Raw genomic sequence first — 7,091 nt, 5'->3', positions numbered from 1 at the left:
TTACTAGCATATGGTACAGAATGTGACTTATTAGAAAGCTGCTTGCAAAGGAGGTCTGTAGAGTGAAAATTTCTCAGACGTCTGTGAGGATTCTTCTGCTCCTGCTGTTAAAACATATTTTGTAGATTTCAAATATATTCATAGAACCAAGACTTCTGAGTTTTCATCTTCTATGACTGGATTTCTCAGGATGCCAAGTATTTTTTCATGTTGCTCATTTTAGTAAACCTCTTTGTCACCCCTGTGTTCCCTGAGGAATGACACCTGCCCATCTGTTCTTCTGTCTATCTCCTCCATAAGTCCCCTGCTATGTTGCCAAGGCAACACTACCTGCGATGACATCACAAGGAATGGTTATCCCTTCGCTGGACTTCTGATATCAAATGCAACACTTGGCTTTCAAAACCATGGCTTTTCATCCTTACAGTTAAGATTTCTTCCATAGGAGGTGAGGCAGCAGGCTTTCTCAGGGGTCACCTCCCCACTGTTTCCTTAGCCAAGATCTCCTTCCACATTCAGGAAGCCAAGAGCTCTAAGCCCATACCATCCCATCTTCCACCCGACCAGGCTCTGTGTCTCACAAAAGCACCTAGAAGTGCTGAGCATAGGATACCTCTGGCAGGAAGACAAACACCAGTGGTTTTCAAAATTCAGAATGATTCAGAATATACCCCAGGCCTGCACATTAACAACACAGCGTCTGGGAACTTCCCTAGTGGTCCAGCGGTTAAGACTCTGTGCTCCCAATGCTGGGTGTCTGGGTTCCTGGTCAGGGAACTAGATCCGGCATGCATGCCACAACTAAGAGCCTGTATGCTACAACTAAAGATCCCACATGCTGCAACTAAGACCGGGTGCAGCCAAATAAACAAATAAATATTAAAAAACCAAAAATACAGTGTCCGGACTCAACCCTTCCTTGCTTCTGACTCAGTAGCTATGGAGTGGAATCCAGGCCTCTTCTCAACAAACTCCTGGGGAGATGTACAACAGAGTTTGAGGAACAGTGACCTAGATTTTCTAATTCGGGGACCAAGTTAGACAGTGTTTTCGTACACGTGGGACTTGGACTACCTGCATCAGCTCTGCTGGGATATTTGATTGAAAAGGCAGATTCCTGGGCCCCACCTCCTAACTGAGAATCTAAGCCTGGGATCCTGATGTCTGCAGTTTAACCAGCATGCGGGGGCGGCTGTGACGACACTACAGACCAAACAGACCTGACTCCAGACCCAGCTCTGCCGCCTCAGCGACGTGAGCACATTTAAAAACAGCTTCTCTGTATCTGTCTCATCTGTGAAGATGAGGCAGACGCTACCTGCCTCATGAAGGGACTCGGGATCCACGCACTGGGGCTGTTTCTGACTTAGCCAGGGTGCCTGAAGCTGGAGGCAATCGCCAACAGCATTCGGTGAAGAACACCATCCAGTCTGGCCGTCATTTCTGAGTCACGATGGAGTCTTTTAAGAACAGATAAGCAGAGGGTAACTTCTTCCAACCAAAAGTCCAACACACTTTTTTTTTTTAAAAAAAACAATGGAATTTTATTTTGATGAAAAACGAGTTTACAATCATTTAGTAAATGAAGAGCAGACACTTCATTTTCCTATCCCATAACTCCAAAAAAATCATTAGTAAATAAATATCTGTGAACAGATCAAGGGTAAGGCAGACTGGATAATACACCACCTGATGTTTACACTCCCCGCATGTGACTCACTTGAGAAGGATGGAAACGGCACTGGAGATAACTGTTGAGGATGGGCACTGAATCCCATCCTAATCACTCAAATAAGCCCAGTGACACTCATTTTCTGCTCATTGTGGGCAGCAAACTACACACATTTACGGAAGGAATACTTTGACAGAGGCACTTATTTAAATTATATTGTGCATCACAACTATAAAAATGGCTTGAACAGTTCCACTTAACCACCATATATAAAGTGCAACTAGATAATATTCTACCTTTTATCTGGGGTATGATTAATATCCATCTAGACTGAAAGTACCCCAGCTGCCAATTTCCACCACCTCTGAAAAGATCTAGATGTATGAAAAAGGGCTGTCCCCCATACAAAGAACCCATTTCACAAACCTACTGGTAAACAAATACATTTATATAACTGGAACCTCAAGATGCTAGAGTAGTATTCATTTAAAAAACCATTCAGCTACCTTTGGTCTTTGAAAAAGCCTACACTGCAATATCCTAAGCGTTGTTCTGCGCGTCTCACAATGAAGAGTGTGGCCTTGCAGTGCAGGATGAGGAGAGTGCAGCGTCGCTGTGGAGAGTAGCATGCTATGGCTTCAAGAGACGTCACGATCACAGCATCGGATTCTGTGCGTCAGGGTGGAGGTCATTGCTGCCGGAAGGGGGGTGGATGGGGAGAATATCCAGCTCATCCACTTGCGGAGTTGGGTGCGTGCCTCCCAGCTGGTCCTGGGGAATGTCTGCGGCGGCTGCTGCAAGGTTGGTGATAGGTTTACTCTTTACACACTGAAAGTCTACATGCCGACTCTTTCCTTCTTCCTTCTCCCAAGACATTCGAATAAAGGGCCTTTGGACATAGTTGTAAATCACTTCTGGGCGGCCCCCAGGCCTTTTCTTTACTTTTTCTTTGTTGGTAGGATAACCTTCTATTCCCAGTCTAATCTTCTTAAGACCCCCGCTCCTTCAAAACTGATTTGGCCACATCTCTGTTTTCAGTGTACTTGAAAAATGTATATAATTCTGTGCTATAGATAATTTGTGAATATTCTTCTCCCATCTGTGGTGGATACTCTTCATCCCAATCAACCACATCATCGTCTGTAAGCACCAGTATGTGGCATTCATGCTCCCCACTCTGGGCACCAGCTACCCTGAGAGGCAGGATCATTTCTTCCAGGTAAAATTCAAACTGTCTATGAGCACCATCATTTGATAACTCATGCATTAGGGCACTGAGATCTCTACATTTAATAGTACTATATTCAAAAGAGATACAAAGATAGTCGCATGGTTCTCTCAGTTCAGGAATAGATATGCCATCAGGACAACGGATTATTCCTGTTTTAGAGTAATCCAGAATAGCTCGAAACACAGTAGAGCCAGTCCCCTCTGCCACCTCATACTCTCCCTTCTCATTGGGACTTGTAAAGTTATGTTCTCTGCCAGATCCCAACATCCTGCCCAACATTGTATTCGGCTGTGCAGTAAAAATGGATGGATCTACAACAAATCTAGTGTTATCCACTATTAGTGTCACTCGTTCTGAAGTTCTTACATTCCGAGCTCCTTCTTTTGCATTTTCATACACAAACACCATTTCCCCAGATGTCTTACAGCTACCATCTGTACTTGACTGACTACTGTTTCTGCTGCTGTTTCCAGCACTGCTACTGGAACCATTTGGAGATGCTTTTGAGGACGAGGACTGCTAGGACGAGAGGAACTGTGATCTTTTTCACGTTCAACATGGTGCTGTCGTGTTGGAGAAGTAACATTTCCAGTACAAGGAGTGAGCTGAGATTCTGTTCTTTCGTGAGATGAATCTCGTGATCTGTCACTTGACCTTGGTCTATCTCTTGATCTCTCGTGACCCCCACTAGCACCATGTAGACTCATTTTGGTGTGGCCGACAACTCCTTTAACAACACGTGAGGGAGTACTTGAATGTTTATAAAGTTTACAAGGTCTACTATGCAATTTCCGATCCCAATTCTCTGGATCACTGGAGTTACTGTCATAAGGATGAGGCCGTCCTACCATCCCACTTCAAGCTTCCTCACACTACTGCTCTGAAAGCACACATGTAGCACCCATAACCTGTAGTCCCCCTCAAGTGTCCAGGCACAGGCCGGGGCCAGCTACCTCCACTTCCTTCCCAACTGGATCCCTCCAGAGGCTTCTGTGGCGGCGGCCGCTCTGGCGGCTGTGGCTACAAGAGCCGCCCCAGCAGGTTGCAGCTCCAACACACTTTTGAGAGACAGAGCAGAAAGCCCCAGAAGTGAAGATATGATTTCAATCATTTCAAAAATCGATTGATCCACAAAATATTTCTGTATTCCATAAAAAATCTGGATACTAGGGAATGGGTTGCATGCATATAATTCCAGAAGGGAGAAAGGTGAGGAACTACTGCCTTAGAGAATGGTGCTTAGACACCCGAGTTATTCCACACGCAGGATATTTCCTGGACGTGAGAGGGACAACACTTCTCTCTACCGGCCTCTTGTTTCTTGAGCTTAGTCAAGTTAAAAATCTGTCTCCAGCTCTTATGGACCTTCCAGGCTTTCAAGACACTTCCAAAATGCTGTTCTAGTGATGCATCCCTCATCAAGAGTGAAATTACTCCCTGGAGATTTGCACTGACCATCTCACAGATTTGGGGTGAAAGTCAAGGCGATGGTCCAGTGTATCTGGAGTTAGGGTGGAAGTAAAGCACAACAGTCTGATTCCTCTGTTTCCAATTTCAGCGTGGCAGTTGAGGGCTGCTGTTCATTTCTGAGTGGCCCTCTGAAAACAAACAACTCGCAGAAAAAAAGACTCCTCAAAAGTGGCAGCCGTAACCTTCAGCACTCATAACCCTTCACACTGATCAGCCCCTCCACTTGAGGTATATGGAGAACAAAAAGCCTGATGTTGCAAGTAACACTAGGAAGACAAATAATTGGAAAGTAAAACCTTTGGGGAAGGGCTAAGGGAAATAAGATATTTAGCCTGGAGAAGAGAAGGCTGAGGAATGACCTAATTATAGGCTTCAAGTACATGAAGAATTAATCTACAGCAGATGGTGACCAGCTGTTTTCAATTCCCATTGAATACAGTACAACAGAAAATTGGCTTAGAGGGTAATATAAAGGATTTGGGATAGATAAAAGAAGGAATTTACTGGTTTTTGAGGGTCACAAAGGTTAAGAGGAGATAGGCTCTATTACTTAGGGAGATGACAGCCACTCTGTCCCTGAGTTTGGATCGGTTTGTCAAAGTGCATCGAGGGGGAAAGAGAGCTTTGTTCTGTTGTGAAGGCCGGCCCCGCTCTGCGGCTGTTCATCACACCTGTGCCTTTGATTCACACAGCTTCTCATGGTTGTATTTTTGTTTTCCATAAGTCACCACGATCACACCCAGTGATTTATCAAGTGCCAAGTGTGTGCCGAATGTGGTGAAAGAAAACTACGTAGATTCCACCTTTTAACCTTTGAAGCTTTGCCATTTGACAGTTATAAGCATTTATTGGGTACCCCCGAGTGCCAGGGACTGTTTCAGGAATAGGGGGCTTTCCAGATGGATAAGATATGGTTTTTCTCAACAACAGAGGGGTTAGAGAGAGAGAGAGAGAGAGAGAGAGTGTGTGCTGGGGAAGTAGCAAGGAAAGTGTGTTATAATCAGGAACTTTAAAAACACATATGCCAAACAACAAGGTCCTACTGTACAGGACAAAGAACTACATTCAATATCCTGTGATAAAGCATAATGGAAAAGACTATAAAAAAGAATGTATATATTTGTATACCTGAATCACTTTGCTGTACAGCAGAAATTAACACAACATTGTAAATCAACTATACTAAATAAAATGAAATAACATAAAATAATAAAAACACACACACCTACCCCACTCCTTCCAGAGACTGATATGCCCTTAATGTTCTGATACGTTTTACCAAATCAAAATCATCACCTGCAAGTTGAGAACCCCTATTTTATTTTACTATAAAATGTAATAAGAAATACAATTTGAACTGTGATGCAGGATACACTCACACACACATATTCATACACACAGACACATACACAACTGAAAAAAAAAGACTTCACAGAACAGAGCTTCACGACCACTTTTATACTTTAAATTTTATTCTAGTTTATTCATTTTTAAAAATGCTAGCCAACTGTAATAAGTTGACTTTACAACTGTCAAATTGGTCATGACCCAGAGTTTAAAAAACACTGCTGTGCGGAAAGGGGGCCACTTTGTTCAGGCCTGAAGGACAAGAGCTCATGTTTTTGCGCCTCAGTTCAAGGGCAAAAAGAAGGGCGTGGGTCTAGACTAAGAAAAGTGGCCAAGGGTCTCCCAAGCCTCTCCAAACTTTAAACTCAAAGGATTTGTATATGTTCCAGCCCCAGTCACCAAGGTAAAAGATTATGGGGACAAAAGCCCTAAAGCCCTCGTAACAGAGCACACGGGACTGTCTCTGTGCTCCATGCAGCCATCAGGATGCCTGGGGCCAGAGGAGTTGACAATTGAAGGTGATGGAGATTCAGGGTCATAACAGACAAGGCACATTTGAAGCCAAGAAGACAGCAAGCACACAGGGAGCCTGGTGAGATGAAGAAGTGAATATGAATTCCAGCCCCAGCTGCAACACTCAGGTCAGTGGATCCAAGCAGGTCACTTCACGTCTCATGAGACCAAGCAGCAGAATCAGCTGCAAGTGACTGCCAGCTGCAGCGGCTACTCCAACTCGAAGGTCACTCCCAAGGTCACTCAGCAGAAGCTGAGGGCACAACTGCAGGTCTATCAGCCTGAAATAATGACACTACCATCAGCATCTTCTCTTCTGACCTAGGCAGCCTTCTCTATAAAATCATGACTTAAGGCTGAGGAGGAGATTTTCAGAATGGAGGCAAGAGCAGAGTTTGGGCTACAAGGACCAATTGGTTATCAATCAATGAGTTGCAGGTAAAGAAGATGAGCCTCAATTTCCTCACCTGTAAAATGGAGATGATCATACCCACACTGACAAGAGCCAATTTGGGCTCACGGCTGGGCCAAGCGGTCCCACAAGGGCCAGTGTGTGTCGTGTCAGAGTCCCTACTGTATCTTACTCTATCTGCCGAGTGATGCCTGGTGGTCAGAGGCTGGGGAAAAGAACTGGGTTGTGGAGGCTGGGCACCCCAACAGGGAAAAGATATAAATACAAATATATGCGTGCACACACACACACGTACATATACATTCGTGTATTCAAATGGGGCAATACACTCAGACAAATCATGATTCTGCCCTCAGGGAGCTCACAGATTAGTAGAGGGAGACCGAGGTGGAAATGAATGAACTGTGATGGAAACATGAGCAATAAAAAAACAAGAGTGGGACTTC

The 7,091-nt window shown here is 44.4% G+C and overlaps 1 pseudogene; it reads right to left on the bottom strand.

Annotated features, from left to right (window-relative positions):
* Positions 1–2,326: 2,326 nt before the first annotated feature.
* Positions 2,327–3,845, bottom strand: LOC130854020 (BTB/POZ domain-containing protein 10-like; annotated as a pseudogene).
* Between the last annotated feature and the right edge of the window lie 3,246 nt (positions 3,846–7,091).

The sequence above is a fragment of the Hippopotamus amphibius genome, chromosome 5 (assembly GCF_030028045.1).
Source record: "Hippopotamus amphibius kiboko isolate mHipAmp2 chromosome 5, mHipAmp2.hap2, whole genome shotgun sequence".
In the NCBI taxonomy this organism is placed as follows: domain Eukaryota; kingdom Metazoa; phylum Chordata; class Mammalia; order Artiodactyla; family Hippopotamidae; genus Hippopotamus; species Hippopotamus amphibius.
The sequence above is the reverse complement of the archived record's forward strand: the minus strand, read 5'-3'. Positions and strand labels throughout refer to the sequence as shown.